An 11,191-nucleotide genomic window follows, 5' to 3' on the forward strand; every position below is an offset into this window, starting at 1 on the left:
CTCAACACTATCTGCACAGGAGCAGCAAGACACCAAGTGGGAAATGAGACAGGAACCTTACCTTTCTTCTCTCAGCTGCTCCCCTGAAGATCATCAAACCCCCATTCAGTACTCCATTTCCAAAACTGAGAATCCCAGATTAGAAACACCGAAGTGCAGCTTCTCTCCTCTGGTCCAGGTCCAAAGTCCATGGCTGAGTGGACTCTGAGTGGGAGGAGTCTGGGGGGGAAGGAGTATGTCCAGGTCCCTCCCCCCCTTGCAGGCTTCAGTGTTCCTCCCAGAGGTCTATTACATCCCTTCATTCAGCTGGTTTATTAAGCCCAGAGTCTGTGATAGGCAGATCCCAGGTACTATTCCATCTCCTGTTCAGGGAAGGAAAGTCATCCACTGTGAGGGCTGGAGAGTCCGTCTTCTGTTGAAGCTCATGAGAGGAAACAGGCCTTAGAACCGGCATGGCCCAGGAAGCTGATTTCTGTGTTAACCTGAAGAATATTTAAACATCATGACACTCTCTAATCTATTATATACCCAAAGGAATCCCTAATACCTCTTACCTAAATGAGATTATCATCAAAAACCCTTCCTTAAACACTCCACAAGGTTATTCAAAGTACCTACCTCACTCACATATTCCACCCCAAAACAGTCACCTCAACAATATGTATACAAATATGACTCAAGGTAAAGGAAAGACAGCACCTAAAACCACTGCTGTGTGGAGACTGACTTCTAAGAAATACAGAAAAGAACATTCTCCTCCTGTTCTCTTCTTGTTTGTGCCACACACTAATCGCCCTACATCTCCCAAGCTTCTTAGGGTGTGCAGTGTTTTAATCGGCCAACTCTCCCAGTCTGAATTAAATCCATACCAGACCTAGACGCTGGCACCTTCTACAAGCATTCTTTGCCCCCTTCCCTTCACTGGCAGCCCCCCCTCCAAAACTGTGCCAAAGATGTAATTCCCAATCTTCGTCAAACTCCTTCCTGGGGCGACTCCCGAGAGCACTTTCCTGAAATGCTAGAGGCCCGAATGCTACCACCAACAGCCCCAGTGATGTTCCAATTTTTTCAATCCAGTGGCCCACCCCGGCCGCCCCCTCCCTTCTAAGTTTATTCCTACACACACACACACACACACACACACAGAGACACATACAGACACACACACACACGCACGCGCCTTTCCTTCCTGTAGGGGCGTGGCGTCCACAAGAACGCCCCCCCACCCAGCCAAGAATTTGACTCCTCCCACCCTTCTCGCCGGAACCCCTTGCTCTGTGTTCACTGGGAAAGAGGGTAACAACGCGACCCTCTCTAGATTCTGATCCCCGCACCCCTCTGCGGCCCAGACGACCCTCGCCCTATCTGCGCTAGTTCTTTACCTGGGTCCCGCCCACCCAGACTCGGCAGGTATCCGCAGCCCACCCCTGGTCGGACTCCAGGCCCCAGGCCGGGTCCCCACTACCGGCCCAGGCCCCACCCCCTCGACCCCCGGCGCCCGGCCCTCCCCTCGCACTCCTTTCCCCCTCCCACCATCTACCACAGCCACTTCCGTCCGTCCTCCGGAAGTGGGTCCGCGGCAAGTGCCACCTCCCGTCATCCCGCCTTATCTCCCCCTGCCTATCACCACCGCCACCAAGGGAGCACGGAACGTGACTCTGCAGGACTTGAGGTTGTTTTGCAGTTACTATTCACAGAACTGCAGACGAGGTGTGGGCAGGAGAGAGTGCGGGTGACAAAGGACATGGGGACAAGAGTAACGGCTGTGCAAGGAGGGGGCGGGGCAGAGTGTGGCGGAAAGCCGGAGCTTGCGTCACGTCGAGCCTCGCGGAAAGAAGAGCGCATGCGCATGACACCTCGGCCGGGTGGTGAAGTTTGGTGCTTGGACCGCTTGGCCAGGCTGGACTTGGGCGGGAAGGGGGCGGAGCGAGAGCCCGGAAGTGAGGGCGGAGTCGGCCAGGGGCAGTCTCGCCCATTCCCCTCGGTTTTACTGTCGCAACAACCTGCCTCTTTGGGGTACTGAAGAAGGGTTAAGCTGGCCCACTCTCTGGATTCGAGTCCTCTTGAGAAGCAATTCTGGAAGCACCAAGGCCTGTGTTCACCCGTTCCTGCGCTGAGAGCTCTGTAGCAGTACTAGAAGAAAGCTGCTTTGTTTATTGCTTACTTTTCTCGCTGTATCTCTAACGGAGGCAGGACCTTCCTTGGGTCTGAAAAGAGACTACTCATACAGTAAGCTCTCCTCCCCCTCCTACCCCCAGGACAACTGTTTTACACGTATTGCGCGGAGCCCTTGTCAAGTATTAGTGTTAGTACGCGCAAGTCTGGACCATGGTTACCGTTCCCTGAGCAGCACAGAAGTCTTGCACTGGTTAGATGGCTAGAAAGTGATAAGGGCTGATCGCGAACCTTGCAGTCTGTGACACTAACCTGTGTTGCCACTATCTTATGCAAACAGTCTCCTCTTGAACCTTTCCACACCTTGAAACATTAGACTTCCAGTTTCCAAAATTGCCCTGGTTGATTTTTTTCTAAATGTATTGGTCAGACCTGTTCTTGCCTTAAAACTGCATGCAAAAGGAGCTACTACTAATTTTTGTTCATATGTCGTCTACTTAATGACATGTTCTAAAATTTTGCCAGGGCTGTGGATGACTTTGCAACCTTTGTTTTTTTCCCCTTTTATTGAAAACTGGAACTTAGTCTGTAGTCTTCTGGAATATCTTCTTTGATACTGAGCTGCTAAAATCCTTTGAATTTTCACATGTGATGAGAGTACTAGGAGGCTCTTTTGTTATAATATTTGACCTTTGACCTTAGTTCTTGCCACAAGGCTACAAAAACCCTTGGCGTTTCCTGGGTGATAGGAATGTCATTTGTTCTAAGGAGCAACTTTGGGCTCCTAGACAGCTTCTGAATGGGAGCTGATCTTTGGAAAGATCAAGCCACGATTAGAAAGTTGGAATTTTTTAGCATCTCCCTCCTGTGCCTTTCTTTGTGGGAAGGCTTCCCTGTGGCTCAGCTGGTAAAGAATCCACCTGCAATGCCGGAGACCTGGATTTGATCCCCTGGAGAAGGGAAAGGCTACCCACTCCAGTATTCTGGCATGGAGAATTCCATGGACTATGTAGTCCATGGGGTTACAAAGAGTCAGACGTTACTGAGCGACTTTGACTTCACTCTCATGCCACCCCCTACGCTTGCCATTGTATTGAGATTGAGAGAAGGGTTGAAAATGAAGCTAATGATAAATCATGCTGAGATGATGAAGCATCCTTTAAAATTCCAACAAAATGGGGTTCAGAGAGCTTCCAGGTTGGTGAACACATCCACACACTGGGAGGGTGCCACACCCTCAACTCAGGAAGACTGAAGCTCCTGTGCTTGGGACCTGCCCCCCCATGCCTTTCCCCCACCCCCATATCCCCCACCCCAGGCCTCTACCTCTGTATATCATCTGGCATTCATCTATATCCTTTAATAAACTAATAAACATAGGTAAGTGTTTCCCAGAGTTCTGTGAGTTGTTCTAGCAAATTACTGAATCCTCTGGGTACGAGGTCACAGGAACCTCCAGGTAGAACAGAAGTTAGGAGTAACTTGGTGACTTACTACTTGTAATTGGCATCTGAAGCAGAGGCAGTCTCATTATACTGGTCCGTAACCTGTGTTATCTGATGTTATTTCAGATTGTGTCAGAATTGAGTTAGATTGTAGGACAACCAGCTGGTATCCCAGAGGACTGCTTGGTGGGAGAAAACGCCCATGCATTTGGTGTCAGAGGTAAAGTATTCTGTATGAGTAGTAATGAAGACATGTAGGAAGAAGACTGGGTTTTTTTTAGTACATTCGTTAATCTGACTTGCTGTTAACATCAGACTGAATCCAGTAGGAACTGCTGCTAATTTTAGGCAATCATATGTCATCCATTTAATGACATGTTCTAGAATCTTGCCAAGATTATGGAAAGATTTACAGCCTCTGTTTCCCACCCCACCCCACCACCCTTTTGAAAATTGTAACCTAGGTTCCAGTTTCCTGGAATATCTTCTACCCACACAATTTCTCCAGAATATTAGCAGTGACCAAGTTGCCTATTTACAGTACTGGGAATGTAATAATTACTAAGTCAGGAGTCTTGAAATGATTTTTTTATTTGGAAAGATGTTGTAATATTAGAAACAGTCTTAAGACGAAATTTATATTGCTGTCACCCTCACATAATACAGTTCTACAAATAACTTCCTGATACTTTCACAACCCCAAATTTACTCCACTCAGCTGGCTTTCTCATTGGAATTAATGGTAATGCCAACATCGTTTGTTCAGGCCATAATGCTGAGAGCCATCCTCATACTCCTCTCGTACATCCCGTGTCAGTCTGTCTGAAAATCCTCTTGGCTCTGTCTTCAAACCGTGTCTCAGGTTCAATAGCTCAGTATTCTCACAGCCACCTTCATCCCACACCTGGATAACCCAGGTCCCTCTGTCCTTACTTCCCTCCTCCAGTAGCCTGGTCTTCACACAGCAGTCAGAGTGATCCTGGCATTTTTCTGTTTAAAACCCCACAGTGTATCCCCAGTTCAATTGGAATAAAAAGCCAGTCCTTTCAGTAGACTACAGAGCTCGATAGCAACTGGCCTGCTTACTCCTAACAGGCTTTGCTCACTCTGTCTCAGCCACGCTACCTTCACTGCTATTCCTTGAGGAATATTTCTAGTGCAAAAGCTCTAGCTGTTCTCTCTGCTTATCAATTCATCAGTCAGTTCAGTCGCTCAGTCATATCCGACTCTTTGCAACCCCACGGACTGCAGCATGCCAGGCTTCCCTATTCATCACCAACTCCCGGAGCTTGCTCAAACTCATGTCGATCAAGTCAGTGATGCCATCCAACCATTTCATCCTCTGTCAGCCACTTCTCCTCTTGCCTTTGAATTTTCCCAGCATCAGGGTCTTTTCCAATGAGTCAGTTCTTTGAATCAGGTGGCCAAAGCATTGGAGCTTCAGCATCAGCCCTTCCAATGAATGTTCAGGTCTGATTTCCTTTAAGATTGACTGATTTGATCTCCCTGTAGTCCAAGGGACTTGCAAGAATCTTCTCTAACACCACAGTTCAAAAGCATGAATTCTTCAGCGCTCAGCTTTCTTTATGGTTCAATTCTTACATCCATGCATGACTACTGGAAAAATCATAGTTTTGACTAGACAGACCATTGTTGGCAAAGTAATGTCTCTGCTTTTTAATATGCTGTCTATGTTTGACATAGCTTTTCTTCCAAGGAGGAAGTGTCTTTTAATTTCATGGCTGCACTCACCATCTGCAGTGATTTTAGAGCCCAAGAAAATAAAGTCTATCACTGTTTTCCATTGTTTCCCCATCTATTTGCCGTGAAGTGATGGAACAGGATGCCATGATCTTTGTTTTTTTTAATGTTGAGTTTTAAGCCAGGTTTTTCACTCTCCTCTCACTTTCATCAAGAGATTCTTCAGTTCCTCTTCACTTTCTGCCGTAAGGGTGGTATCATCTGCATATCTGAGGTTATTGATATTTCTCCCGGCAATCTTGATTCCTGCTTGTGCTTCATCCAGCCCAGCATTTTGCATGATGTACTCTGCATGGAAGTTAAATAAGCAGGGTGACAATAGACAGCCTTGACATACTCCTTTCCCAATTTGGAACCAGTCTGTTGTTCCATGTCCAGTTCTAACTGTTGCTTCTTGACCTGCATACAGATTTCTCAGGAGGCAGGTAAGGTGGTCGGGTATTCCCATCTCTTGAAGAATTTTCCACAGTTTGTTGTGATCCACACAGTTAAAGGCTTTGGTGTAGTCAGTAAAGCAGAAGTAAATGTTATTCTGGAACTCTTGCTTTTTATATGAGCCAACAGATGTTGCAATTTGATCTCTCTGCTTATAAAGCTCGTATTCTGGATATTTTCATTACTCTCAAATATTTCCTCAAATGTCGCCTTCTCAGTGAGGCCTTACCTGACCAACCTATTTAAACCGTGGCCCTTACCACAGCATTGCCAGTATCCCTTTGTTGTTGTTCAGTCACTCAATCGTGTCTGACTCTTTGCAGCCCATCAACTGCAGCCTATCAGGCTTCCTTGTCCTTTACCATCTCCCGGAGCTTGCTCAAACTCATGTCCATTGAGTCAGTGATGCCATCCAACCATTGCATCCTTTGTCGTCCCCTTCTCCTCCTGCCTTCAATCTTTCCCAGCATCAGGGTCTTTTCTTGGCTCTTTCAATCAGGTGGCCAAAATATTGGAGCTTCAGCTTCAACATCAGTCCATCCAAATGAATATTCAGGATTGATTTCCTTTAGGATTGACTGGTTTGATCTCCTTGCAGTCCAAGGGATTCTTAAGAGTCTTCTTCAACACTACAGTTACTCTCCCTTACTCTGCTCCATTTTTTCAGTAGCACTTATCCACTCCTTCCATATTTATTATGCTTTACTACTTCCTGTCTGCCTCTGCCTGCTTGAATGTCAGTTCCCTGAGGGGAGGCATGTTTGGCTGTTCAGTTCCTTGCTATTTCCCAAGAGCCTGGAACAAGGATGTGCTCAGCACTTAGTAGGTGCTCAGCAAACATTGTGAAATGAATGAATGAATGAACTTGAACAATTATTTTCACAATGGAGTGTTGTTATTTAGGCCTTTCTTACCTGCAGATACATGAACATAGTGGTAAGCATACTATGCATATTTTGTATATGATATTTTTGTCATCATACCACACATACTATCATGTATCTAAATATTTTCAAAATTACAACCACTTTTTCTTTTTAAATGTACTTAAACTTTTTGCATGCTTGTTATTGTTTTTCAGACAATAGACTTGTTAAAAGGAAAAGTTAATTATTTCCCACCTCCACGTTACCTTATCCTGCTGAAAGGAACCACTTTCAAATTTAGTGGATATCTTTCCAAATAATTTCTCTGTACATACATACAAATATGTAACATGTACAGATTTCACAGTTCAAAGACAAGTATGTAACTTTGTTTTCTGTAACACAGGCCAGTTTCTGTTTTAGGCCTCATTCACTCTGATAGCAGAAAAACTAAGTGTAGTTAACTCAGAATAAATGTTCACACTTCATGATTTGCTTATGTATTAATGATCAGTTAATTCAGGCTTAATCTGCCTGCAATGTGGGAGACCTGGGTTTGATCCCTGGATTGGAAAGATCCCCTGGAGGAGGGCGTGGCAACCCACTCCAGTATTCTTGCCTGGAGAATCCCCATGGACAGAGGAGCTTGGCAGGCTATAGTCCATGGGGTTGCAAAGAATCAGACCCAACTAAGTGACTAAACACAGCACAGCATGGTTTAATTCTAGTGAACTTGTTCTTTTCTCCTTTCACTTTTATATAATTACCAAGTTTTTTAAAGTTATTATAAAAGTATATATTCATTACAGAAAAATTTTGTGTTGTTCAGCTGCTAACAACAGCTGTCAGACTCTTGGAGACCCTGTTAACTGCAGCACGCCAGGCTTCTCTGTCCTTCACTATCTCCCTGAATTTGCTCAAACTAATGTCCATTGAGTCAGTGATGCCATCTCCTCTGTTGCCGCCTTCTCTTGTCCTCAGTTTTTCCCAGCATCAAGGTCTTCCCCAGTGAGTCAGCTCTTCGCATCTGCTGGTCAAAGTACTGGAGCTTCAGTTTCAGCATCAGTCCTTCAGTGAACAGTCACTGTTGATCTCCTTTAGGAGGGACTAGTTGGATCTCCTTGCAGTCCAAGGGACTCTCAAGAGTCTTCTCCAACACCACAGTTCAAAAGCATCACTTCTCTGGCGTTCAACCATCCTTATGGTCCAACTCTCACATCCGTGCATGAGTCCTAGAAAAACCATAGTTTTGACTATAAGGATTTTTGTCGACCAAGCGATTCTCTGCTTTTTAATACACTGTCTAGGTTTGTTATAGCTATTTTTCCAAGGAGTAAGCATCTTAAAATAGTAAATCACAAATAAGCAAAATAAAAACCATAGGTAAAGCCAGCAGGCAGAAATAATTTGTTCTGTTCATATATATGCATATTGAGTTCATATTATAATTAGCTTTTATTGCTTTATGTATTGCAAACATTTTTTCATGTCAGAAAATATACTTCTATGGCATTTTTAATGACTGTGTGGTCTCCCATTGTATAAATATACCATAATTATTTTACCTGATTTTGTACATTTGGTTTGTTTCCAGCTTTTCATTTTTGTGGAGTTATTTGTAGATGAATCTCTGTGCACATCCCTAATTATTTCCTCAGGATAAAACCCCTGGAACAGTTGTTAAAAGGTTGTGCTCAATGTTTAAGGCTTTTGGTGATGATGTCAGCAGACCTACCAAATGGTGTCACTGCTTTCACTCCAGCAGGCAGAAGGATCCTTTTTTTCACATTGTGCCAACACCATCTTAAGTCTTCCACATTACCTTGTTTTTCAATGTTTTCTTGAATATTTTCACAAGTAAATTTTTTCCAAAATATATTTTTCAGATGATAATTATTTGGGATTCATTTTAGAAACTAGATCCCCTTTTATAATTTAATGGACTCCTCATCTTATCAAGTATTCTTTGTATTGATTTTAGTCCAAAGCCCTATAGGTACAAAAGTCAGTTTGTATATTTGCTATTTGTGACATGTTCTTTTATTCTGGAATATATTTTAAAACTCTGACCCATAAGGAAATGGCCATATTCGTTTTCTCCTCTTATCTTATTTTACCTCTTAGCAACTTGGAAGACACTGGACTATGCACCTCTTCTTCCAACACTATTCCCCTTTAATTCCCTTGCCACCACACTCTTCTGGGTGCCCTCCTCCCTCTCTGACTACTCCTCAACCTTCCTAACCAGCTTCTTCCTCTCCCTTTTATTCTGTACCCAACACATAATGCTGTTACCGAACTCAGGTCTGGATCCTCGTCCAAAAATCGTTACTCGAGAAAAAGTAAAGTTGCTTTTAATCAGAGTGCCGGCAATCTGAGGAGACGGTGAATTCAGTTTCCCTGCAAAGCTATCTCTGAAGATTCTGCTCGGCCATGATAGTTTGTAAAGGGAAAAAAGGAAATAATATCAGTTAATCATTGAAATGGGGGCACAGAGTTGTTGCAGTTCCCGATATAAAGAAAGCTGAGAGCCAAAGAATTGATGCTTTTGAACTGTGGTGTTAGAGAAGACTCTTGAGAGTCCCTTGGACTGCAAGGAGATCCAACCAGTCAGTCCTAAAGGAAATCAGTCCTGAATATTCACTGGAAAGACTGATGCTGAAGCTGAAACTCTAATACTTTGGCCACCTGATGCAAAGAACTGACTCAGTGGAAAAGACCTTGATGCTGGGAAAGATTGAAGGCAGGAGTAGAAGGGGATGAGAGGATGAGATCATTGGATGACATCACCGACTCGATGGACATGGGTTTGAGCAAGCTTTGGGAGTTGGTGATGGACAGGAAAACCTGGCATGCTGCAGTCCGTGGGATCACAAAGAGTTGGACACAACTGAACGACTGAACTGAACCGAACTGAATCCTGTTATCTTAAGATGTACATTATGGGAGTGGGTCTGGTAAGACCTTTACAACCTTGAGATATTCTTTTGATTTACTGTAATAACCAATTGAAAAAGTATATGGCTCCCTTGTTAAGACTAGCAACGGGAGGCTCTCTCCATTCCCACTTCTGATGTCTATGTCAGAAGCTTTTTCTGTCCCTTTTTCACTTTAATAAAACTCAGCTACACAAAAGCTCTTAAGTGATCAAGCCTGGTCCGTGGTCCCAAAGCTAAATCATCTCCTTCAGAGATCACAAATCCCATATTGTTCACCATAAGCTATCAATGTCAAGACAAAAGGAACCTCTCAGGAGAGTTCTTTCCTGCCAGAAGCTGCTTTCAACCCCAGTATGAGTCACTTGGCTTCCATTATCAACTCCACAAATAAGCCCCCAGGCCCCTTCTCCTCCATCGTCCAGGCCCATATATCCAGCTACATGCTTGGATATCTCAACTGGGTCCCCTCACAGACAACTCTAATGCAAGTGTCCAAAACTGACTCACAGTATTCCTCCCAGCTCCTCTCCCAGCATTCCCCTTCTCAGTGAGCAGCTCCATCATCCCATGAAATACTTCTGCCAGAATTCAAAGTCCTTCACAAGAGTTTCCACCTCTAATCAATCAACACGTTCCTCAAGGTTCATCTCCCAATTACTTCATGCTGTGCTGCTCTCTGTCTCTTCCCAACCTGGGCCAGTCATTACAGCTTATACCCTAACCATAGGAACTGGGTAAAAAAGGACTCAAGCTTGGCCAGCCAGTTCCTTCCTGGAATTTACTGAACTAGGAGAAGGTTTCTGTCAGATAGCAAACCTCGAGCACAGATGAAAATAGTTTCAGCTTTTGTGTTTAAAGGACAAAAGTCTTGGAGGACACTTGCTCAAGATTTGTGGGCCTTTCTCAACCTTTTGACCTTCTGACATGAGTTGATGCTCAAACTATGTGCAATATATATAGAAAGTGCTCAGTAAATGTTGGTTACTATTCTTAGGATTAATTCTGAAGTTTCAGTCTAGTACTTTTTGTTTGTTTCATTTGTTCTATTCCCATCTTAGGAATACCAGTTTTGTATATGTTGTGACTCATTCGAATACCTTCCACTTCCCTCATTTTTTGGTCTTTGTTTCTTTGCCATTTGTCATGTTTTTTGAATAGTTTTTTGTGCATGCATGCATGCTTGCTCAGTTGTGTCCAGCTCTTTGCAATCATGTGAACTGTAGCCCACCAGGCTCCTCTGTCCAAGGAATTTTCCAGGCGAGAATACTGGAGTGGGTTACCATTTCTTCCTGTAGGGAATCTTCCTGACCCAGGGTTTGAACCAGCATCTCCTGCATTGGCAAGCGATTCTTTACCACTGAGCTACCTGGGAAGGCCCTAGTTTTTTCAGTTATACTTATTTTATTTTTGATGTTTCTAATGTTCCTAGGCAAATATCAGGTTAATACAGTTAAGTTCCCCCAATTTTCCTTAAATTTAAAATAAAATTCTAACAATATATACTTGTTTTTTTTAATCCTTCCAAAATGTGTGATTTAGTGGTTTTTCAGTATACTTGATACAGTTACACAACCATCACCACTTATCCAAAACACTTTCATTACCCTTGTAAGAAACTGCATGTCCATTA

General features: G+C 43.9%; 2 protein-coding genes and 1 long non-coding RNA gene across 5 annotated transcripts in view; 1 reads left to right on the forward strand and 2 right to left on the reverse strand.

The window, feature by feature from the left end:
* The window catches only part of LOC138441214 (olfactory receptor 2Y1-like), a 63,847-nt gene extending 63,702 nt beyond the window's left edge, over nt 1-145 (reverse strand). The window contains exon 1 of the mRNA XM_069591866.1: nt 62-145. The gene's annotated coding sequence lies outside the window, so the exon portion shown is untranslated. The remainder of the gene's footprint in view (nt 1-61) is intronic.
* Nucleotides 1-1,575, reverse strand: part of MGAT1 (alpha-1,3-mannosyl-glycoprotein 2-beta-N-acetylglucosaminyltransferase) — a 20,006-nt gene extending 18,431 nt beyond the window's left edge. Inside the window, exons 1-2 of one of the 3 annotated variants that reach the window (XM_069591846.1) lie at nt 1,383-1,575; nt 62-482 (exon numbers count right to left, since the gene is read on the reverse strand). The gene's annotated coding sequence lies outside the window, so the exon portion shown is untranslated. The remainder of the gene's footprint in view (nt 1-61; nt 483-1,382) is intronic. The other 2 variants (XM_069591847.1, XM_069591850.1) reach the window with 2 other exon arrangements.
* LOC138441229 (uncharacterized) lies at nt 1,558-9,757 on the forward strand. Its single transcript, XR_011257282.1, has 3 exons — nt 1,558-2,229; nt 3,687-3,780; nt 7,604-9,757. It is a non-coding gene; the product is annotated as an uncharacterized lncRNA (long non-coding RNA).
* The last annotated feature ends 1,434 nt before the right edge of the window (nt 9,758-11,191 follow it).

Source organism: Ovis canadensis, chromosome 5 (genome assembly GCF_042477335.2).
Source record: "Ovis canadensis isolate MfBH-ARS-UI-01 breed Bighorn chromosome 5, ARS-UI_OviCan_v2, whole genome shotgun sequence".
Lineage (NCBI taxonomy): Eukaryota > Metazoa > Chordata > Mammalia > Artiodactyla > Bovidae > Ovis > Ovis canadensis.